The sequence below is a fragment of the Pinus tabuliformis genome, chromosome Q (assembly GCF_031772625.1).
Source record: "Pinus tabuliformis cultivar Carrire ecotype Pingquan chromosome Q, CPIR1, whole genome shotgun sequence".
NCBI lineage: Eukaryota > Viridiplantae > Streptophyta > Pinopsida > Pinales > Pinaceae > Pinus > Pinus tabuliformis.
Window position 1 is genome coordinate 1,294,049,414 of NC_142296.1, and position 12,157 is coordinate 1,294,061,570.

Here is a 12,157-nt window from a genome sequence, read left to right on the forward strand (position 1 = left end):
AGTTCGGGCCAAGGTTGGCGCGACTCGCCAACAGGAAACTGAAAACAACTAAGACATTAAATGCATGGCGACACTAAGTGATAGCAGAAGTGATTGACAGTGCATGCAAAACATGAATGAAATATTCAACAAATAGATCAACATGCATGTGGGTGAGGCAGTTTTCCGATTGGGCGAACGTCCGTGCAAAACATTTTCATGCATGCGACAACAGTGAGATAACAATGAAAAATGAAACAAAGCTAGGAAAAGCTAGTATATATGTAAATGAAAAAAAGAATTTAAAGAAATCAAGCAAACAATACTCCCACTAGTGAAAACACAAAAAGCGACAAAAATGCAGCACAAGGCATGGGAAGCGAGCTTACCTCAAAACAACTGAGTTGAATGTGTCGACTACTCCTAGATGTGATGTGGGATGTCAGAGATGCAAGGTTGATGTGAGGAATGAGCTTTGCAGCATCTGGTTGATGAGTTTTGATAACATCGAGGTTGTGACGCCGCATGCGCATGCCACAAATTTAGGGGAAGCGACAAGTGGTGGGAGGTTTCAGAATTGCTCCTTGCATGTAACCTCCATTTGCTAAACATAGACCCCTTAAACAAGGGATTCCTTTGCATTCTACCTTGGGAGACATAACCAATGCATGCAAGTCTATTTTGGTCTGTCTCGGAGGGAACCAGTCAACTCAGCTGCACATGCAAGAGAATGCTCGACTGTTAGAGAAAAATTGTTAGGAAACCAACTCACTAAAAGATAGAAAAGATAGATCAACGCCTTAGAATTCAGCCTCTTCGAGGGGGTAACCTCCTTTACATTACACAAATGAACAATTCTTGGATGATACAAATGACTAAACCTCCCTTCTATATATAGGAGTCTAAGGGGTCACAATATAATCAAATCGACCTAAAAGTAATAACATAATGGTACAACAATAAAAATAGTGGGTTTCTATGGGGCACACTAATAACAATATGGGGACAATAGGGGCACAAAAATAACAATAAGGGATAAAATGACAATAGTAATGGGGGAATCACTAGTATTATAGAGACCTAACATGCCCCTCTCCTTTCGAAAAGCATTGTCCTCAACGCTTGAGTAGTTTTGGATTCTTCTATATAAAATTCTCATCCTCCCATGTGGAATCTTCAGCGGCTAAGTTCTTCCACATGATGAGATACTCCGAAATTGGTCGATTTTGTAGCTGTCGAGTTCTTGTTTCTGTGTCTGCTTCTGGTTCCAATATGATTTTTCCTTCCTCGTCAAGTTCCAGCAATATTGTTTGAACTGGGAGATTGTCACCTATAACCTTCTTTAAACACGAAACATGGAAAACTGGGTGCACTCGGGAAGCTGCAGGAAGCTCCAATTTGTATGCCATAGTACCAATTTTTTGCAACACCTTATATGGACCATAATACTTTGGTGATAATTTATTATCCTTCTTAGCTTGCTTGAGGGACATTTTTTTATATGGTTGTATCCGTAGGAATACCCAATCACCTACATCAAAACTTCTTTCGCTGTTATGTTGATCTGCCTATTGTTTCATTCTATTCTACACCAAAGTGAGGTTATCCTTTAAGTGTTGGAGAACTTGTTGTTGATGCTCGATGTGGTGTTCCACTGCTTGAACCTTAGAATTTTCTCTTAAATATGATGTGATGGATGGTGGATGATATCCATAAAGTGCCATAAATGGGGTCATTTTTGCTGCAGTATGGAAGGAAGTGTTATACCACCATTCAGCCAGAGGCAACCATTTGACCCATTGTGTATGTTTATCATATACAAAGCAACGAAGATATCCTTCCAAACATTTATTTACTATCTCAGTTTTCCCATTAGATTGAGGATGATAAGATGAGCTATGAGCTAACTGAGTACTGAGACAAGAAAATAATTTTTTCCAAAAATTTCCAGTGAAAATGGGATCTTTGTCGCTTACAATAATCTTTGGGTTTCCATGTAGCTTTTGAATTGTTTCCATAAATGCAGTAGAAATTGTACTGGTTTTAAATGGATGAGATAATGCACAAAAGTGTGCATACTTGGTAAGTCTATCGACTACCACCATGATGACAATATTTCCTTCGGAATTGGGTAAACCTGTGATAAAATCCATTGAAACCTCCTCCCAACATTGGCTTGGAATGGATAAAGGTTGTAATAGACCTGGGGTCTTAATTGTTTCAACTTTATTTTGTTGGCAAACCAAACATTTCGCCACAAACTTTTGAATATATGATTTAAGGCCATCCCAAAAAAATTCCTTCTTAACCTTGTGATAAGTTTTTAAAAATCCCGAGTGCCCTCCTAAAGGAGAAGTGTGAAATTCCATAAGAATCTGTTGTTTGATTTGGGAATTCTTACATAGGTATAAGCGATCTTTGTACCATAACAATTCATTTTTATAGCTAAATGTATCAGATGTACTTGGATCTTGTTGTAAATTTTGAATGAGTGCCCACACTTCTTCATCATTCTTCCATTCATCCATTGCTTCGTTTATCCAATCTGGTTGGATAATAGAAATGGCGCACAACAATGCTTCCACATCCTCATCCTTTCTTGAGAGTGCACCTGCCACAACATTTTTCTTCCCTTTTTTGTAGATGATTTCAAAGTGATAACCCAACATCTTTGTGACCAATTTTTGTTGTTGTTCAGAGGATAATCTTTGTTCTAAAAAGTATTTAAGACTATCATGATCCTTTTTTACCTTGAAGTGTCTTCCCATTAGGTAGGGTCGCCATTTCTTAAGTGCATGTAGTATTGCCAACATTTCCTTCTCATAAATAGCTCTGCGTAAATACTTTCCTTTGATTGGATGACTTTCGAAAGCAATGGGTCTTTCATCTTGCATTAAAACAACGCCAATTCCATTTCCTGAAGCATCAAATTCCACAGTAAAGGTTTTTGTGAAGTCCGGTGTAGCTAAGACTGATGCTTGGCACATTGCCTCTTTAAGATGTTTGAAGGCATTTGTTGCTTTTGGAGTCCATGAAAATGCATCATTATTCAATAATGTTGTTAGAGGTGCTGCTATTCTCCCATAATTCTTAACAAACTTGCTATAATACCCTGTCAACCCGAGAAGTCCTCGCAGATTCTTTATGGATGTGGGGATTTTCCATTCCTTAATGGCTTTAATTTTTCTAGGGTCTACCTTAACACCTTCATGAGATACAATATGACCCAAATATTCCACCTCTTGTACTCCAAAGAAACATTTGGAGCTTTTTGCATATAATTGTTTCTCCTTCAATAGTTTGAGCACTCTGTCAACATGTTCAACATGATCCTTCCAAGACTTGTTGTAGATTAGTATATCATCAAATAATACTAACACAAATTTTCTAAGGAAGGGTTTGAAAATGGAATTCATCAAACCTCGAAATGTAGAAGGTGCATTGGTAAGGCCAAAAGGCGTGACCAAAAATTAATAATGACCCTCATGAGTTCCAAAAGTTGTTTTCAGAATGTCTTCGGTCTTCATTCTGATTTTATGATATCCTGAACGAAGATCCAACTTGGTATAGTAAATTGATCCATGCAATTCATCAAGTAATTCATCAATGACAGGAATGGGAAATTTATCTTTAATAGTGAGCTTGTTGAGCTCCCGATAATCCAAACACATGCGCCATGATCCATTCTTATTGTGCACCAATACTATTGGAGCAGAGAAAGAATTCTGACTAGGTTGAATTATACCAACTTCTAGCATTTCTGCAACCATACGTTCAATTTCACTCTTTTGGGAATAAGGATATCTGTATGGCCTAATGTTTGGAGGAAGACTTCCTGGAATCAGATGAATAGCATGATCATGATCACGAATAGGTGGGAGGCCTTTGGGAGTCTCAAATACCTTGGAATGATTGTCCAAGACTTTTTGGAGATATGGAGAAATAGATGATTTCGATGTGGGAACCTCTAGCGAACATAATTGTGAAATTACACCTCGTTGTTCCTTCTTTAGAAACTTTGTCATACCATTAGAGATGATTATCTTTCCCAGTTTCCCTGCAATACCCCTTAATTCAACTTCCTTTCCTTCCACACAAAATTTCATGAAAAGTTCTTGAAAATTAAAAGCTATTGTACCCAAGGATTGTAGCCATTGGACTCCTAGTACAACATCAACACCACCCATTGGAATGGAAAGCATTGGGCTATTCAATACATATTCTCCCATGGATAGCTTGATCTTATGGCACATTCTAGAGAAATTTATGGTTCCTCCACTTGCAACCATCACTTGACACTCTTGTGCTAGATATAGGAAGCAATTCAATTCCTTGGCTATCTTACAATGAAAAAAATTATGGGCACTTCCCAAATCAATCAACACTATTACCTTTTTCTTCTTGATATGTCATTCTATCTTGATAGTTTGAGGAGTGGTAATACCAGCAAATGCATTACAATATATGGTTGGATTCATTTCTTCTTTATCTAGGGCTTGTGCCTAGAGTATATCCTCTTCTTTTGACATTTCTTGTTCCTTTTCTTCCTCCTCTTCACAATCTATGTAGAATAATTTCTTCTCATCACACTTATGACCTTTAGTGTATTTTCTATCACAACTGTAACAAATCCCTTTTCATCTTTTTTCTTCCAATTGTTGTGGTGTCAACCTTTCAGGTTGTGGAAGGCTATGGGCAACAACACTTCCATATTTATAGTTGTGAGTGGTAGGCTTCCTGGTTGCCATAATTTTTCTTTCCATTTTTCTTGCTAACCTGAATGCCTTCTCCAATGAATCAGGTTCCCAAAGGTGAACCTCATGTTGGATATTATCCTTTAAAGTCCCTATGAACACATCAATCCTATGCTCCTTTGGAATATCTTTTACCCTTATGTTCAATTTTTGGAAGTCCTCAATGTGCTCCATCATTGAACCCTTTTGTTTGAGATTTATCAATTGGCTAAAAAAGGTGTTGCTTTTTGTATCCTCATAATGTGCTATCATTTATTCCATAAAAATTGCCCAAGTGACAATTTGTTTACGAGAGCAAAGCCATCGATACCATACAAACTGATTTGGTTCCAAATATAAAGTTGCAATACGTACCTTTTGTGTGTTTTGCACATTATGGAGATCGAAAAATTGCTCCATTTGTAGTATCCATGTTCCAGGATCCTTGCAATCAAAATTCCTCATATCAATTTTTAGAACATGGTGGGTCTTCAATCCAACATTAGAGTCTATGAAATCATGATTAACATTTCTTTTGTTCTCATCATGAGTTTCCTTTACTACCCTTTCACCATTAGTAACCATTTCATATAGCAACTTATTCAAATTTATATTCAATTCTTCCATCTTAGCATCCATGCCATCCATATTAACTTGCATTCCATTCATATTAGCTTCCACGCCATTCATCTTGGCTTCAATTACCTTTTTTGAGAGTGAAATTTAATGTACTTGGTCTTGTAATTTTGATATATCATGTTGCATTTCTTCCTCTTCTTCACGAGTCATGCTAGAGCTTTCAGGTTTCTTACTAGGTTTTTCCATTTTCTTTCTTCGGGGCATCAATTAATGCTAATAATTCTTCACTATTCCCTTTGAGTTCCTTCAAACTATTTTTTTAAATCAATCTTATGCAAAATTAAAAAAAAAAAAATACACACCTTTTTTCACTTTATAAGAGCTCGATATTGAATATGTTGTATCTTTGTAACTGTGGATATCGAATATCTGAAATCATGTTGTGCAGTAGCCCTTTCAGTCCTTTTTCTAACCCTGCAAGTCTGATCAAGATTGGATTCTCCAAGGAAGAGTTATGCCAAATCTCCCACGGTGACCTGATTATAGACTAGTTCAGTAGAGCAAACTTGTACAAAGTGCCACGTGTCACTGTTTCGACCTTAGTACCTGAAAATGATATACAAAAATATACAGGCCATCCTCTTTCTGAAACTTCTTACGAAATTTCAATCTAATGCTCAAAACAAACGTTATGATAATTTTCCCTAGGTCACTTTTTTGGAATGTAATTCGGGAGTTTGCAAGACCCTAACATCCTTAGATCATATCTTCGAACATATAGCGAGAAAAGCTCTAAAATTTAGACCCAAAGTTCAAAACGATTTTGGCTCAAATGGGGTTTTTTTGTAGCTTCTGAAACATCACATCAAAAAAGTTATAGAGAAAATGCCACGATGACTTGTTTGGAGCAATGAAACCCTAGAATCTAAACCTATGATACCAAATGTTAGGAAACTAGCTCACAAAAAGATAGAAAAGATAGATCAATGCCTTAGAATTCAGCCTCTTCGAGGGGGAAACCTCCTTTACATTACACAAATGAACAATTCTTGGATGATACAAATTACTAAACCTCCCTTCTATATATAGGAGTCTAAGGGGTCACAATATAATCAAGCTGACCTAACAATAATAACATAAGGGCACAACAATAACAATAGTGGGTTTCTATGGGGCACACTAATAACAATATGGTGACAATAGGGGTACAATAATAACAATAAGGGATACAATGAAAATAGTAATGAGGGAATCACTAGTATTATAGGGACCTAACAAAAATGTGCATTTCTGGCTGGGAGTTGGGCTGGCTACCCAAGAGATTTGCACAATTTCTGGGTAGAGCAGCTCACTGTTGTCCAGATTTGCGCAAATACTAGGCTGAGCAGCCTTGCTAGGGAAATTTGCACAAATCCTGCTGGGAGTGTTGGCAGGCAGGATTGCGCAATCTTGGAGCCCAACAGTCTTCCAGAGACGATTGCGTAATTTCTAGAGGGAAGGCTGGTTGCCCTCTAGAAATGCACAATTTTCAAGGGGAAGTTTCTCAGCCTACAGCTAGATCAAGTCCAGGTGAACAACCTATGAAGGGAATGGATCAAGCTGTGATTGACAGGCTGCCTTTGTGCAAGAAAGACACTGAAGCTTGTGAACTTGACGAAGCAAGTCAAGCTGTTGTGAAGGTTGGAAGGGAGGCTCCAAAACGAGGCCAAGGCAAAATTTGGAGGGTGGTTGTAGCCACTACAACAGGTATGTAATGCATGTGCAGCAACCTAGCCTGCTCAACTCCTCTGACCCATTTCATGGGTCCACGTAAAACTGGTTTCTTCATAATATATTTTTGTCATATACCTATGGGTAGCTAAGTGAGGGAATTTCTCATGGTCCGTGAGATCCCAATCCTCCATCTTCAGCACCAGAATGCGCTCTAAGACCGCGCCTTCAAATACGACCTATTCTGGTAATAGGGGCATCGAGACCATAAATTTTCCTGAATCCGGGTCTTTGGTTACTTTTGTCTTCCCTTTCCATAGAGGGATATACTCTGGGAGCCATGTGATAGGCTCACCCTCCTCAACATCTAACTCCTCCACTCCATCACAGAATTCTTCTTCCTCCAAGTCCATGATTTTCTCTGGCTGCTTATCCTTCTTCTCCTTTTGTTGAACCTCCAAGTTCTTCCTCGGTGAATGTCTCACCGGTACAGGTTTCTTCTTCTTCTCCTTAGTAGCCGATTTCTTCAGCCTAGGCAACCTTAGCGCCATAGGCACGGTGGGTGCAACTTCCATAGATACGACTTCAGGGCCTTCTGCTTGAGAAACAATGGCTTCAGAACTGACTGGAGTAGACATTTGTGTGAGAATAATCCTTTGGTTAATTTCAAGCAGTGCTACGAATGTCAGACTGGAAACTAAGTCCTCCCAAACCTTGTAATTCATACAACGAGAACAAGAGGGCTCATACGCAGTCATCAAAATGCAAAGTGTTCTTCAGCGGATCAACATGCCCAATTTATGGGAGGTTTTGAATTCAAATCCGACGTTCCCTCCATTTTCTGATCATAATTGCGTCTTTGGCATTAGACCTCCAAATATTTTCACCATAAATGGCTCCTACCCACTACTCTTAACGGGGTGCTTTCCATCATATCATGAATAGTGACGTCAACGACTATTTTTAGGCCCATCTGCGTGGTACCATCTGTTATCGGGAAAACTAGTGTCCATTCAGAGCTATTAGTCCCACTAAGACGGGTAGCTATCTTATAAACAAACAGATTAAAGTTACTTGTGTTTTCCTTTATGAGAGATAGATGAGAGAGAAGCAGAGAGCACCAACCTCAGTCTTTCGCTAGTCTCCTTGCTTGTTTCCTCTCTCCTTTGATAGAGCTTTCGCCACTCCTTTCTTGCTTGTCCCGCTTCAAAGAAAACATGTAGAGTCAAGGAAGAAAAATACCATCAAAGCATAGAGATCTATAACCATAAATAATGTAGGATTAGATGTACATCAACCATATAAATGCATACACAAACAAGATTCAGAGATATACAAGCATATGGAGGAAAACTCAAATAACTTTATTGATAGAAGTAGTAGAAGAGAGGATTACAACCAGGCCGTCTGATCCAACATCATCCGCCTAGCATGAAAGCCCTCTTCACCTCATACAAAGCAAGATCACCCAACAATGTCTTCAAAGAGAAACCAACAACACTTCCTTGCAAATTACAAAATTCCAGCCTTTGGATCTCTAGGATGAGGGATCCATATATAGATGTTTACAGGAGAGTGAGTCAGCTTTTGGGATTTTGATTAGTGTCATTTCACTGATAATTCTTGCTTCCACTTGGAGATTTCAAATATCTTACTCATCCCTGGGAAAATTTAGAGAGGAAAGTGTCATATGAGCAGTTTCTAGAAGATTCTCTGGGTTTCCACCTAGCAAACTGCTTCTGCCATTTGTCTGCTCTCGCTCATCACACCCTACAGAAGGGCTTTCTAGTATGCATCGCACCCCCCGTGTGTAATAGGTGAGATGCATCGCACCCTATGCATGGAGCAGTCTGTATGGTCCTGTTTTGACCAGTTCTGAGTAGTTTTTCATGGAGAACTTCTGGGAGATGATGTAATCAGCTGACCTTGTTCCTTTAGGGTATGAAATAACACTTTTAGGGGTTTAGAAGCCCTTGGTTTATGGACATATGTGATTGGGGTTGCAGTGCCCAAATATTTCTATAACAGTTGCCCCCTAAAGCAAGAGGTCATAAATCCTTTTGATGTCGGGTGAAATGCTTTATAATGATGATCCAAGGTTTTTCGAAGTGGAAGGTGACCTGTAATAAGATACAATACAATACAATATCTTCATAATATTTTCATGATCTAGCTGAGGCGGGCATTCCCATGCTTATCTTTATAAATTCATACTCATGTACATAAGACAGACAATCATCTGATGATTTTGGTAGAGCCATCATCTTTTTAGTTTAGATGATTATCTGTGCAGCTGTGATGTAAAATTGATATCTTTATTTTCCTGAATATATCGCAGCCCAGATGGATGAAAATAGATTTGGGGTCTTCAAACTCATTCAATCTTCCTCTAAAGTACAAGTCAATCCATGTGAAAAGAAGTCCTGATGTCGAACATGGAAAGACATCGCTTGATTATGTTGTAGATCTGATCCAAAAGATATATGATAACAAAAATAACCCAAGAATAATAAGATCCAAATATAGATAGAAATGCTTCTTTATTATCAAACCCTTAAGGTAGGGCAACACCATACATTCACTCCTTAAGGAAGGAGAACACTCCACAAGCCATATGCCTGTTCATACAAGAATACTTCACTCTTCATCTTCATATCTCTCCATGTGGAGTCTCTAGCCTCTATATAGGCCTCATACATACAATACCATGTACCATTACCATGGTTTCCTCATACCATCAACTAATACCATGGGCCCCTTACATTATTATTAACTACTTGTGGTCCCTTACATGACATGGGTTAACCACCTTATTTATTACTATGGCCCATCCCATTATTACATTATTACCTTGGGTACCTCCCTTGGTACCCCATATTATCCCCCCTAGGTACATAACATTCCACCCCCTAAACATGTTTCGTCCCCGAAACATGGGAAGAACACAAATAATAAGATCTACTCAAAAGAGTAGTCCACTGATACCATGCACGTGCATCTAGCCATCCAAGAGAAAGGTGAACCCTCGATCTCGCTGGTGCCTCGCTCGCTTGAGATGGAAGTTGACCGTGGCAGCTCTTCTGTGTTGATGTGTAGTAGGTGGATTGTATCTCCTTTCTATCCGTCATGTGACTACTTGGTTTCCATCTTGATGGTTGTCTTGCGGGGTGATGTGGGTGATGATATGTTGAAGTTTTAACCCACGATGGCTTTTGTTTGACTTCACCCTGCTGTGGTGCCTGTTGTGGTGTCTTCTTTTTCAAGATGACTTCAACCACTGAGCCCTCCTCTGATGTATCATCACCTGTAACCTTTTCTTCTGCCGCCTCTGTTTGTGTTTGATTGTCGATCATCAAAGGCTCATCATCTGATATGTCAGTCCCTTGAACCTCTTCTGCTTCAGCCTCCATGTGCTCTACCTGTTTATGGATGGAAATATCTTGTAATGTAATTTTCTTCTTTTTATACCATAGCTTCAAGAATTTCTTCTGCACATTAATATTGATAGTACCCACGGATTCCATCCAAGGATATCCCAAAACAACATCCATGTTATCCATATCTGAAGCATAAAAATCACCATGAAACACATACTTATCCATAGAAAGCTTCAAATCCTTATAAATTTGAACATCCTTATCATCAACCTGTGTATTTTCAATTTGTTTTGCTGGGACTTGCAATTTTTTTGCCAAGTTGACATTTATGAGATTTTGCTTGCAACTCGGATTTATAGACACAATGATTTTCTCCTTCTGAATCAATCCATGAACCTGTAATAAGGATATACTAGTAGGAAATAGACCCACATGTTTCGCCTTATCTTGTTTTCTAGCATGAGACCATCTGTCTAAAAGTAATTTTTCAAATTCTGCATCTGAGAGTTTGTTCAACTGTTTGTTATCAAGTGAGAAATTCCATTTTTGAGCCTCGCCTCTCATATTAAACAGCAATTGAAGCTTCCAAAATATCCCATATGTGGACTTGTATCTTTGTATGCATTCTTCAATAGTAGGACCATCATCTTTTCCTGTAAAATATAGAGTCACCATGAAGAAAAAATTCACTTACTTGGAGAAAATTTGCAATTGTCACAGTTTCGTCAATATTGCTCAGAATCTCTATTATAACCTGTTTTTGGAAATGGAGCAACCATTTTTCATCTACCCATGTGATAGAAATCTTGATTCAGACACTGGAATTACAGATCTGCGCTGCTACTTTCCCGCCGTCACCCAAAATTTCTGCAAAAAGAGCTGATTTTAAATCAGCGATATCTCCCTCATCCGGACTCCGATTCGACTGATTTTTTTTTTGAAATTAGGTGTTTTTTCACAAAGATTCCAGATCTACAATTAGATCTTGCAGATCTTGCACCAGGACTTCTAGATCTGCGCCGCAAACTCGCTGCCCTGAAAATTGTCTGCAACCCCACTGATTTTTAAATCAGCGATATCTCCTCCATCCGGACTCCGATTCGACCGATTTTTTTTTTGAAATCGGGTGTTTTTTCCCAAAGAATACAGATCTGCAATTAAATTCTGCAGATCTGGCACCAAAACGTACAGATATGATCTGCAAAGTCGCCGCCCCCTAAACCCTGCAAAAAAAAAAAAAAAAAAATCTCCACTTTTGTGCCCAAGAAAGTGCTCTGATACCAATTGTTGTAGCTCTGATACCAATTGTTGTAGCTATGATACCAATTGCTGTAGATCTAACCCTTTAGCTTCCTTGGTTTCCTTCTTTCCTGTAAAAATAAAATCTTTGCTAGGCTGTGTGTCTGTCTGTGTGTGCTTATCCACAAGATTTGATTTACGTTCAAAGCGCTCTAGAAGAGCTTTTTTGAAGGCATCCCAAGTCAAAAACTCTCCCTTGTAACGTTGATGCTCGTGCCACCATTTGCATATGTCACAGTCGAAATACATTTTTCCCCTGATCAACTGTCTCTCATAATCATAGATGTATTGCGATTTGAAATATTCCTCCATTTTTTCTAGCCATTTAACTGGATGAGAGCCATCAAATATATACAAGTCCCTCGAACTCCGATCTAGGCCCGCCATCACAAAAATATTGGTGAAAAATTGAAATGGTCACAGAAAGTGCTCTGATACCAATTGTTGTAGCTCTGATACCAATTGTTGTAGCTCCGATAC